Source organism: Fistularia commersonii, chromosome 19 (assembly GCF_037954325.1).
Source record: "Fistularia commersonii isolate RoL2024-O1a breed Wild chromosome 19, RoL_Fcom_v1.0, whole genome shotgun sequence".
Classification (NCBI taxonomy): Eukaryota; Metazoa; Chordata; class Actinopteri; order Syngnathiformes; family Fistulariidae; genus Fistularia; species Fistularia commersonii.
The window spans coordinates 14,654,371-14,667,880 of NC_141302.1; the positions used below are offsets into that span (position 1 = coordinate 14,654,371).

Here is a 13,510-nt window from a genome sequence, read left to right on the forward strand (position 1 = left end):
CGCACGCACACGCCGTGCGTGTGCCGGGGTGTTGCTGTGACACGGCCGATAGGCGGGACTGTGGCTCTGCAGTGCGCCGCTGGAACCCGAGCGCAGAGGGTCGCCGTCGAATCCACAACTCGCGGAGGGAGTGGGGGGTGGGGGGGAGGAACCTGAACGCACCGCAGGAGGACCGAGCCTTGCAGCTCCCTCGGATGACTTCTCCAGGGTTCCTCTCACCAGCCGATTTGGTGCTCCTCTCACTTGGGTGATGTAAGGCGTCTCATCCCGGTGCGCACCCAGTTCTCCCTCTCTCTCTCTCCACGCAGGGCATGGGAGCCCTGGGATTCTGAGAAGGTAAGGCGTGTGCACGTTAGGAGGTTAGTGCATGGATGATGTGCTGCAAAAGTGTTCTTGCTGCGAGCGTTGCGCCATCCATCAGGATGTAGACTCCGGAGTTCAGACGTGGGTTGCTGTTGTTGCTGTTGTTGCTCTGACTTTTGCAAAGACCCGGGATTTTGTTTTGCACTTTAGGCAATGAGGCAATGACCCCATGGCTGCATGGAGGTGATGCAAGAATCCCATAATAAGCAGACCTTCTTAGGATTTTTGGATGTATTGTGCAAAGTGTTCTTCAGCAGCCGGGGGAGGGATGCAGGAATGCCTGCTCCCGAAATAGCCTCAGGGAGTGTTTGTTTTTTTAATTATTACTCCCCTGTTTGTTGGCACACACACACACACACACACACACACACACACACACACACACACACATATAGACATTGTCCAAGTGTGGTTTGTATTTTGACATGGAGAGTTGTAACAAGTTTTTTCAATGCCTAAATCGGCTCCAAAGAGTAAACAGTTGGATTTTCCCTTCCAAAAAAAAAGTTAAAATGTTGTGGAAGCTCCTCATAGGTGTTGAAGGGCAGGAAGAGGAAGGAGAACCTGGAAAGGAGTATAGACTCTTGGATCTTCAGCGTCAGCAGTCCTTGGGATGTCACTCTGCACTCCCTGAATGCACAAAGTGCTTTTAAATTCTTACAGAATCTCCATTTGCTTCTCAATGCTATCCAGTTAGCATTTCTAGCATTACCGCCAATCAACCCCAAGCACCATGAGTCGCTTTCTTACTGTAGGAACTTTTTGCAGTTCCCAGAACTCTTTCATGAACTTGACCATTTGCTGCATTGAGAACCAGAGATCTTCAGTTCCCAGAACCATCTTAGCTCCTACTCTGAGGTAGTTTCCTTTCACGATTCTATGTGAACTCATAGGCGCTTGATGAGTGGTAGAACTCAGAAGACACTTTTTAATGGACTTTTTTTAAAAACTATCCTGGACAAAAGAAGTGGAGCGACGTAGAGGTCCGAGTTCTTCTGTCCTGCTACACCTCAGAGGGGTTTCCAGGGCTCGCAGAAGAACATCAACGTTTCAGCCAGAATAACAGCTAACAGGGTTCTTCACACGGCAAAACAGTGAAGGGAGAGGATAAAACTCCACTCCAACCAGTTATTCCATGAATGCCGTGGCAGCTTCTACTTCCATGATGTTCGAGTCTGCTTCTTCTTACTCTTCTTCAGTGGTTTGTTTTTGAGAGTGGAGCTCAAGGTGCACGTCACACCCGTCCCTACCTTGGTCCATCACTGGAGGCGGCTACTTCCTGAATCCGAATCGGTACAAATCTTAGACCGGATTCTTCGATACATCACCGACAAACGCTGTTTTATTTTATATCACAAAGCTCCTCTTGTAAATTTCTTGTAAATGTGTGCCGCTCGCTCCAACCCATCCAACCCATCCTTTGCCCTCTAAGCCTTGCAGCCTTGCAGGCTTAGAGGGGAATCTAAGAACAGGGGTATCAAACTCATTTTCAGCGGGGGCCACGTCAGCATAACGGTTGCCCTCAAAGGCCACATGTGATGGTAACCGTATAAATATAACTGAATGTGACGTAATGTAAAATAAATGTAACTACTTCTTATAACTCTGAATTTATAACTCATTCCAATCCAAAATGTTTGATGCATACCCATCTTTCTTGAAACAGCCTTCCATCTGCATCAACTTTTCTCTTCCTGGACCTTTAGGGATTATTTGTATTTCTCAATTTCACTCGTTGAAAACCGCATTGATATGGATTCACTGCGATCTAACGGTGGGATGCCGTCACTTTGGTATGAACACGATAGTTTATGTAGTTTATGGTCAATGCACACGTTTAAATTATTTATTTTAAAAATCAGACCTTCTAATATGTTCTTGTGGGCCACGTGAAAGGGATGTGGCGGACCACATTTGGCCCGCGGGCCTTGAGTTTGGCACGTGCTCTAGACTCTAAATTTGACAGACGGGCCGGGTCAGCACAAGACACGATAAATATAAAAAAAAAAAAAAAAAAACGCAACAGTACATATGAGACTCGTCTGACATTTGTCCAAGCATTGTCTGACGTTTGCTTGCGTTTCATTCACAAACCGTTTTTTCGCTTGTAGCTTCACGTCCAGCTCATTCATGTGTGTCAGTATGTCCACAGTAAAGGCTACATCACAAAGCTAATCTGTGTCATTCAGCTCAAGAAAATTCTCAAGTAGCTCCAAAAATGAAATAATCTCCTGTTTGAGCTCCCACATTCATTGATTCAATCATTCAATCATTCACATCAAGTATGAATTCTTTACCAATCTGTATCAAAAAGAGTCTCAAAAAGACCAATGGGCTGGATGTGGCCCGCGGACAGAAGTTTGCCCATCCCTGTTCTAGACCATAGGTGTCAAACTCTGGCCTGCGGGCCAAATTTAGCCTACAGTGTAATTATATTTGGCTTGCAAAGCCAAATAATATTGGCCCACCGGTATTATAGCCTACTGGGCATGTATCGCTAATACTACACATCCCAGGAGTACAACATTTTATGACAATATTAAATGAAACACAATATTCAGTTTTGGATCCATATGAAAAGGTTCATTGTTATATCTGGAGGAAGATTTTTTTAATAAATATCAATGTTGGCTCGCAATTTTGTTTGAATTTTGGCCCACTGTGTATTTGAGTTTGACACCCCTGAAAGCTTCTTGCGGCGTCGGGAATCACCGGACCTCGGGTTTTTGAATTAAACCAATCAGAGATTGGATCAACCTCTCTAGCTTCACCATCTTCTGGAGCAATTCAAGGTGAAGCTCAAGATGTGTGGAGGATTGTGAAGCATTTGAACGCACCGCGGTCTGATGATTGCTCTGCAGCTTCTTCAGCGCCTTATCCCCAAATATTTGGCTCACACCGCGCCGGATTTGATCGCTAATCCGTGGTCATCTGCCCACGTGGACGTTAGGAGGACTTAACAGCCAGCGGGGAGCAGGTTGGACCCCAGCAGCGCGATTGGAGGGATGCAGATGAGGCACTTTTAAGACATAACTGGGAAAAGCGTCCACGAAAGGCTGCGGTAATGAAGTGATTGTGACAAGAGAAAGCTCTGCATTCCTCCTCCTCCTCCTCCTCCTCCTCCTCCTCCTCTCCTGCTGCAGTGCAATTACTCCAAGCCCCCATCTCGGCCACTCTTGATATTTAGCGTTGTCCCTCCGCTCCAAAACCCCCTTTCACGTCAAAAGGACCGGCGGCAACAGGTGGTAAAGAGACGTGACAGGGTGAGGAGGGGAGGAGATCAAGGAATATTAGGCGGAAATGATAATAATTACTGGGAGAAGATGCTCAGACAGACACACTGAATCACATGGGGGACAACCCTATTATTTCACATAATGACTACTACTACTACTACTACGACTACATCTATCACGACTATACTGTAACCATTGTGTATCTTTCAAAAATCAGAAGCAGTAGGACGGGGTAAAAGCTTTGGAAGTGAAAATCTACATGGGAATAATTAACTTTGAACATATTTATTTTGATTGATTGCTTCATTGTTCATTGCGGGCTCTCTCTCGCTCTCTCTATATATACATATATATATATATATTTTATTTTATTTTATTTTATTTATTTATTTTTTCAGGCAGCATGTTATTTAATACAGGACGTAAATGTGATTCCAATTCAGTTACATTATTAAGAAATTCATGGGCGTCTACTCTTATATGTAGAGCAATTGCACTGTCAGTATGTTAATATTAATTCATATGTGTCCTACTCTCATATGTAGAAGTGCTATACTACTACTACTAATAATAAAAAAAGAAAAAAATAATGATACATAATTTGTCCCCAAGGGGAAATGTGTGTGTTACAGGCTGCTGTCTGTAAGCACAATAATAATAATAATAATAATAATAATAATAATAATAATAATAATGATAATAAATGTGCAATTATAGTACTATATTTTGCATATTATAATAATTTTTTTACTACTGAATTAATGAATGGAAATTAATACCTCCAAACCTATACTTAAAAACACATGTATAGTGTTTGGAATTTTTTGAGAATTGTTTTCACAGTGGTTGACAACAGTTAGCACTACCGCCCCCCCAGCAAGAAGGTCCCTGGTTGGATTCCTGTAGGAAGCCTTCCTCTGCGGAGTCTCCATGTTCTCCCCATGTGTACACGGAACAACTCCAGGTTCTCTGGATTCCTCTCACATGTCAAAAAGGTTCAAAGGGGACACTAAATTTTCCAAACGAGTGAATGGCTGTATGTCTGAAAAATTGAAAAATTATGAATGAAAAATTATAGTCTCTGTTTGAGGCTTGAATGAGTGTATCTCTATATGTGGCCCTGTGATTGGTCCAGGGTTAACCCTGCGACCCTGTGAATGCATGCATTCATGTGTCCATCGTGGCCTTGTTAATGAACCTCCCTTACTTTGCTGCATTCGGTCAGATTCCAGCTAAGCTAACTGTCTCCGCTCATGGTTCGGACAATGGTCACTTTCAAAGCGAGCCAGCGAGGCCATGGAGGAAAGATCCTGTGGTTTGGGAAGACCTGGAATTCGGTTTCAAGCTAGGGTCACAGCGCTGTAAAAAAAACAAAACAATCTTCAATACGCTCCTCACCTTAGAAGGCTCCGGCGCAAATGAGGGAGGCGACAGAGAACGGGAGAGGGAGCAGGGGGGGGTTGGGAAAGGAAAGCAACGCACATAAGGGGTGATAAATCAAGCCGACGGGAGGATGGATTGAAAAACAGCCGCGGCTTGTAGTTATCAGCTGTGACGACGGGTTTCGCTTCGCAACACAAAACGCCCTCCTTAGGCGTGCCTTTCTTTTGAAAGAAGGGTTGGTGGTGAAAAACACGTTCCGTGCCGACAGGAAATTCAGGGTCCCCCGCCCCCCAGGGTTGGGGAGGATGCCACTTAGGGCTAATGTGCTTTAAAAGTATGCTTGTGAACAGAAATGAACGTGAACCCCCCCAGAAAACGTGAGGATTTTACATCGTGTTTTCGTCTTCGGGAGCCTCCAGGCAACAGGGAAAGCACAACATGCATTGGAAGCTGCCAGAGGCAGCGTCTGTGTTTTGAAGAGCGTGTTGTCTGCACCGGGTTGCGGTGGTATAATTCTATTGTGACAGAAGCTGCCGGTACAACAAATTTCAAAGGGTAAAAAAAAAAAAAAAAAAATCTGTGAGATCTCTCGTAAAAACTTTGCACGATCTCTCGCAAATTGGGGGGCAAAAAAAGACAATTAACAACAGTTCAGAGGAATGTTCTGTATTTTCTGGTGTTGATTAGTTGTGGTCGCTACTTGTAAAAAAGGGTGTCATGGTAGAGGATTTGGAGCAGTTTTGCAACATCTTGCGAAAGTTTGCATTTTTTTCTCACCCTTCTCCTGGCAGAAGTTTTGCGAGATCTCTCAATTTTTTTTTTAACTCCTTATGTTCCCTAAGGGGCTCTGTTTTGGCCAACATTAGGATCAAGATTCTACTTGGAGCAGGAATGAAGGCTTTCTGCTGCAATATTATTATAATAATTAATACTATTAGTGATTTTTGGATTAAAATTGGATTATAATGGGGTGGCACTGTCACAGGGTGGTTAGCGCTTCCGCCTCACAGCAAGAAAGTCCCTGATTGGATTCCTTTCTATTCTCCTCAGGGTTCTCCAGGTTCCTCACACGGTCCAAACACATGCAGGAGGTTCACTGGGGACCCTTAATTTTAATGAATGACGGAGTGAATGGTTGTATGTCTCCATAAGATGCATGAAAGAGAGCACTTGTTGCATGTATCTAAATGATTTATAAATGAGTGAGTGAATGGTTATATATCTCCATATAACATGTGAATGTGAAGGTGAATGGTCGCATGTTTCGCATGTTATGATTGGCTGGGTTGGAGTGAACCCATTTAGCACAGATTAACTGATGATGAATGAATGAATGCATCCCTATGATAATGTCATAGGGATGTCATTAGATAATATTGTTGATGAAAAGCCCCATGCTTGACACAAAGCCCGTGGAGTGCAGGATGTTCTGCAGGGTGTGTGTGCAGGCCTTCAGCTGCAGGGACCTCCAGCGATCAAAACCGGTTTGATCTCCATCCCTTCCCCGAATGAAACGTCTGAGCAGGTGTTTCCTCAGGTTCGACACGCACAGGCTCCCACCCCTGTGTGACCCATCTGGCAGGAGGCCTTGTCGGCAGCGGCTTTTGTAAAGTGTGACTAAAGGAGATGGAGCATGGAGGTTCTTGTTTGGGGCGAGGAGGACGGAGAGAAACCAGGAACGAGTCCAGCAATTAAAAACCTGAATCTAAAAAGGTCAGATTAGTCATTCGCCGTTGTCACATCTGGTGGAGTGGAGTAGTGAGTCGATTATATTCAGCGTGACACTTCCTGGCCAGGACGACGATTCGACGATTGTGTCATGGACACACACAAACACACACACACACACACACACACAGGAGACAGGAGAAGCTGCTGGTGTTGGAATTTTGTTGATGCAAATGGCGGGTCTGTTTCTCCTAGAAGCTCTTGGCTCTGATATTTCATGATGGCATCAAGTCCTGTAAATAGACCGTTCCAACATTCATGGAACCCGGAGAACCTGCAGGAACCCCTTACAGAGAACATGGAGACTCTGCACAGGAGAGCCCCCCTGTGGGAATCCAACCCGGGACTCTCTTGCTCACAACTGCTTAAAAAGTAAATGTGTGATCGGCTATGGGAACAGATAAGTGAAAAGCTGCTCGGTATTCAGGACACAGCAGTTCTGTGTTAGTTGCCAGGGGATAGTTTTAAGTATTCTGGGCTGTCCGTGAGGAGCTCACCTCACCCATGTCAGGTGTTCTGAGTAAACGGGACCCGTCTATATCCTGGGAATTAAATCAGTATTTAGTATTTGGTTCAGCATTTGCAACGGCGAATGTTGTAACCTGTCTCAGGAGTTGTATTTTCTTGCGTTCACTGGACTCACTCAGCTATAAAAGGGCCTCCCGGCGCTTTTCACCTGCTGGCCGCCATCGTTTGCCACCCTTGACAGTCGCCTGGTGGGCCCGATTTGATTGGAAGGCAAACCAAACCCTCCGGATACGACGTCTTCTAAGCAAAGCAGCCCGCCTTGGTTTACGCCGTTTGGTCTTAAGATTGCCATCTCCCATATTATATTTATCAAGAAAGTCTTTTTCTATCATTCCGGCGCATGGTGTTTGAGACAAAACACATTTGGCGTGGGAACTAGCTGGCAAGCGAAGCCGATGACTACATCGCTGTGCGGCGCTATATGAGGATTTTTGGCTGGTTGTACGCCATATTGGATTGAGCTACATTCACTTTCTTCCATTTCTGTTGTTTTTTTGGAAACCTGTTGACCTTCATGATGGCTCCTATGACTTTCTTTGATCGATTTTTTTTATTTTTATGTCTTAGATTATGATTTCACCACTGTGTAAGCGTAGGAGAGTGAAATAGGTGTTTATATACAATATGCAATGTCCGACTAACTGAGAAAATCATGCTACATTGCGCCGCAGGAACGGAATTCCAAGATAAATCGAGGACCCCTTGTTTAAAGTTTGCACGGGGCTGCAAAGTTGAACATACTGAAAACGTCGAACAACAAGAACAAAGTAAAATAATGACATCATTAAGAGAGGCATGCATCTGGAGAGATTTACATTTACCACCATTTCTAAAGCCGCCAAATTAAACTGCGGTGTTTTCTATCCCAGAGTTCAAAGGTCAACCTCGGAGACCACATTGATCTTCCCAAGCTCTGAAATAACGACAGGAAGCGACGTTTCTATTTTCGTCCGCAGATGAACACGGTCTGAATTTCATCAACGGTTTCCTGAAACTGTGAGTGACACGCCCGCCCGCGCCTGTTGTAAGAGATGCTGCTTGCATATTGGCTTGTTCATGTGGCGATGGCGCATTCCTGGAAGCGCGGCGTGAGCCCAGTTCGAGCAGGAAGTCCAGTGAGATAAGGGAGACGAAATAATGAAAAGGAATGTGGAGGGAAAAAACAAAGGTCTGAGCGAAATGAGCCTTGATGCATGCATTGTGAAACCGGCAGGATTGTGAAAATATGTGCATACACACAAACGCACACACACACACACACACACACACACACACACACACACACACACACACACACAGTTGGATGCACACACATGCTCACCAATGCAGCTTTTCCGGTGTTTGTTATGAAACAAAACTCGCATCTGGCAAAAGGGACAGACGTTAGAGTAGGAAGTGTGAAGACAAAGCAGCGCAGAAACAGGCGGAAGACACACACACACACACACACACACACACACACACACACACACACACACACACACGCACACACACACACGAATACGCACAATGATCTATTGTCATATGTGAGGGTAGCAGGCGGGCAAACATCTTGTTTTGTCTTGCATCTCACAAACATCACACACCAGATGTGTGTGAAATGCGATACACGTGACGTTCTGACAGTGTCTTTGTCTTGATAACACTGTGATGAAATGTATCTCGTAAAGATAATCGTTCATTTCTTCATCACCTATTGAGGGCTACCCCAGCTGTCCCTGGGTAACAGGCAGGGCTCACAAGCGGAGACACACAACCATTCACCCTCTTATTCAAACAACATAAAGAGCCATACAAGCATTCGCTCTCATTCCTGCATCTGGACAGTTCGGGGTTTTAATTGAACCTCCTGCATGTGTTTGGACTTCGGGAGGAACCCGGAGAACCCTGAGGAACCCCACGGAGAACATCCAGGGAATCCCACCAGGGATGCTTGTATTTCCACGTATTTTCATCCTTTCACTCGTTGTTTTTCCAGCCTCTTCACGATTACGACGACTCTCCTGTCAGGTTCAGCCAAAATGACCCATCCAGACTACTGGCTTCCTTCCTCCCTCCCTGACCTCCTCTTTATCTCCCTCCTCTCCTTCCTGCGCCCTCCACCTCCTGCCTCCCGGAGGAGCAAATGTAGCGGCTAATCTCGCTCTGCAGCCGGCGCCCCCCCGCCACTGTGGCGTTCTACGTGTCCAGAGAAAAGGAAATGTTCCCTTCCTGCACTCGGTGCCCCGCTGGCCGTAAATAGAGGCTGCCACCGGGGCCCCTCTGGAGAACTATATCTGTCCCATCATGCAACACCCTCGCGTCGACTTCCTGAAACCCACTGCAGCGATGTGTGTGTTGTGTGTGTGTGTAAATTCGGGGTGGGTGGGTGGGGGGTTGTTTATATCCATTGCATTCTTGTAATTCTGCACACTTGGACTCACAAGGAATCGCTTCCCTAAACGTGCTCTGCGAGATCTGCATTTCTTCCCCCTCCTTTCTGCTCTAAAAGGCGAAGGAATTAGCAGAGGAGGCTCCTGGTGGTGAACCAAAGACATTTACAGGGAATATGCCCCTCTATTTTAGCCCGTAAAGAGGGGTGGAGAAGCCAATCTGGAAACGGAAGTGCCTGCAGCCTGTTTCCATTCCAGTGGAAATAAAAACAAGTCTTTCAAAAAGACTTTTTTTAATGGATTCTCTATGATTCGAACAATTTGGAAAATTTTCATTTGCCCAGGGTGGCACAGTGGTCTGTCACCGGTCGGGTTTCCTCCCGGAGTTAAAAAACTGGAGGTTCATCGGAGACGCTCAACTGTTCTGATGTTAATGTTGAATGTTAATAGAAACCATGCAGTATCGCAATCGTCCACTTGGAGGGAACTCAAATCCCCTTCTAATGAAATCTGTTCGACGGCACACTTGGAAGATGTGGCTCCAGGAGACACAGCCCTGGGAAAAGGCCCATTTCTACATTTCTTTTATTTGTTCTGATAACATCCTGTGACGTTAAGTCCCTCTGATAGATCTCGGTGGATCCTCCTATGAGACCCTGGTTGCGCGTCGCCTCGCAAATCAGACAAACAACGGCGCACAAGTGGACTTAATCTTTGCAATCCCGAGTAAACAAACACAAAAGAAGTCGGTTCCCCCGTGGCTGCTCAACGCTTCAGTGCGCGCACACACACACACAAAAACACACACGACACTACGGGTAGTAACAGCACAAATGGGAAAGAGACGATATGAGGCGCCATTTTGACACAAAGCGACTCAGTATGACAATTATGGGTTGTGCGCACAAAAAGCATGGTTCTGAAGAATGCAAGTGAGCTGGTGATGAACTTCACCAGGTGAGGAGAGGCTGTAAATGCGGAGAGGATAGGCTACAGTGGATGATGTGTGTGTGTGTGTGTGTGTGTGTGTGTGTGTGTGTTTTGGGTTGGGGGGGATAGCCAACATGCTGGTTGGAGGCCTCCGTAGGATTTCTGCTGGGATTAGAGCAACATGTCACAAGAGGGATTTGCTAGCATGTGGAGCAAATGAGGAAATGAAAATTCTTGAAAATTATGTTGTGATTTTCAGAAGACAAACATTCATTCATTCATCCATTCATTCATCCATTATCTATACCACTTATCTTGCACTCAGGGTTGTTGGGTACATATTGAGACGTACGACCATTCATACTCTCATTCTTCTCTCGGCTCAGTGTTCTAACCAGTCCTTGACAGTATTTCCAAAAGTCCTACGAAACGAAACGCCATTCTCATAGATAGCGAAGGGATGAATTCAAATGGTTTTCAATATTTGCACTCAGGGGGTCAAAGGTCGAGGCCGTCAGCGGAGAATAAAAGGCATCAGATGCTAATCTGCTTGTTCAACGCAGCCCGGAAAGCGATTGCTTTATTATTGTATCTGCATGGCTAATGAGAGTGAAAAACTGGATCCACATTTTTCTGCTCAATGATCCATGAATGCACTAATCACACCGGTGTCACCCAAATGCCAGAGGGATGGTGGGCTGGAGGGTGTAAATCGATGCTTTTATGGAGACTGTGCATTTGCTCCAGGTAGTTACTAGCATGGAAATGAGTCCATAATGGGAATATCAATAGCAGGATAGATATCATCATGCTAGCATCTCCTCATCGGTCAGACCCGCCGTCGACTGTGGGTTGGGTGAAGGAGGAAAGGAGCTACGAGCGGCGAGACGTTCAGGAGGCGAAGAGGTTTTTGGGGCAGCAGAGACCATGGAAAGCACATTTATGCCTGTGGAGGTTCTTAGTCATCCAGGTCATGGTGAATTCTTGCAAAAATCTGTTGTCGCGGCAACAAGACTTGAATTTCTTCACTTGAAGATGTCCCCCCCCCCCTCATCCGAGAGGCTTCTTCAGTTCTAATGACCTGTCGGGAGTTTCTCAGTATGACCGCCAGGGTTCTGGGCGGGTCTAGGTTATGGCTGTTATGTAAATGAATGAGTTGATCTGCAGAAACTGTGCAAGGGGGTTGTTATACTAATGAGATGACAGCAACATCTTCTCTGGTTGGAGAGACTCTCTGGTTCGGTGTCTCTTAGGGGGAAGTTTTCTATATGCAACACATAAAGATAATAGTAATAATAATAAAAATAATGATACTAATGGTAATAATGGTAATGCTAATAATGCTACTACTACCACTAGTAATAATAATAATGATGATGTGACAACAATAACAACAAAAACAATAATAATCATAATAATAATTATAATAATGCAAATATGGCTATTAATAATTAGAATTACTATATTATAATGCTAATAATGATAAAAATGATAATGGTAATAATAACAATATCAGTGATGATAATGTGGAACAACAACAACAACAACAACAACAATAATAATCCTAATCATGACAATATTACTACTAATAATAACGATATGATTATGAAGAAATAACAACAAAAACATTCATTAGCATGTTTCATCGAAGTGCTGCACAAGTGAGTGGAGATAAGTGTACGACAAACATGAATAGCAACTCACATTCAACTCATTCATTCCTTCCAGAAGGTAAGAAGCATCCCCGGACCTCGGGGCCCTGCATGTCCAGGATTGCATGACATCCCTGAGTGGGATAGATGAGATGGTGTTATGCCAGTGGTGAGGAGATACACCTTAAAGTCTGGACTTGGATATATCAAGATCTGATGTTAGACCCTGGCTCCCTCTTGGACATGAGGGCTGTAGAAGGGAAGCGCTTGTTAAGGAGAAATTGGTATTTCAATTCTCCTGAGAGCAAAATGAATTGTTTTTTGGCATCGGCTCCTGTCAGCCGGATGATGAATGGTCTTATTCCACTGCGGTGGCAAGATGGTATCATCATCAGGCAGGCAGAGCCTGTACCGCATTTGCAGACCAGTTAGTTAGTTAAAATAAAAAACAAAAAAGTCCAGCTCGCCGAATTAAAGCCTCAGAGCCTTGGCGCTTTGGTGCGGAACGTCATTAGCTTTTTGTCCTCGTTCACCCTCTGCCTGAAACAAACCGAGAGGTAAAAAAGCATACCAGATTCACTTCTGTCACTCGGAAATCGATTTGTGCTTGGACACAGACGGCTTTCAGCCCCCATAAACACTCCTTTGGTTGGGGCCGCACTAAACTCCAAGGACGCCAAGGACGCCTCTGAGACATCAATGGTGGGATCTGACTTCGGAGAGTCTGAGGCGACAAGTCTCTTTTTTTCGTGTTCAGAAATTCATATTTGAATCGGACTTTGGTGGAACAGCCTGCTTCGTTTGTGGTGACCTCACTGCCCTTTTCTGCCCCACGCTTCACAATAAAGACTATCTGTCTGTCTGTCAGTCCGTCCATCTGTCTGACTTAATTTCCTTATGTATTTATTTATCTTTTATTTTTTTATGTTATTTTTTTGTTCATCCATTTTTTATTTATTAAAAATTTAAACATTTCAAAAAATGATTTATTTATTTTATGATTTACCCACCAATCTAATGATTTAGCACTTTTACTGATCTATTTATTCGTCTATTGTTTATTTTTAAATTGTATTTTTTAGCAATTTATTCATATATATCGACCTATTTTTCATCTGCTTTGTTTTTTCATTATCTTTCTTCCTCTCTTTCTTTCGGTATGTATTTCTGAATCTATTTTTTGATTTCATTTATTTATTATTTGCCCATTTCATTTATCTATTCTTTTTTAAAGCAGAGGGATTTTTAGTGATTTTGATACGCAGACAGGATGAGCCGGGATCGGAACCGGCAACCATCCGAGCTCTGATTCATGTTA

At 44.4% G+C, this 13,510-nt stretch overlaps 1 protein-coding gene across 2 annotated transcripts in view; it reads left to right on the forward strand.

The window, feature by feature from the left end:
* The first annotated feature begins 125 nt into the window (after window positions 1-125).
* LOC147223911 (RAS guanyl-releasing protein 2) overlaps window positions 126-13,510 on the forward strand; it is a 53,348-nt gene continuing 39,963 nt past the window's right edge. For both annotated transcript variants that reach the window (XM_086165845.1, XM_086165846.1), the window contains exon 1: window positions 126-336. The gene's annotated coding sequence lies outside the window, so the exon portion shown is untranslated. The remainder of the gene's footprint in view (window positions 337-13,510) is intronic.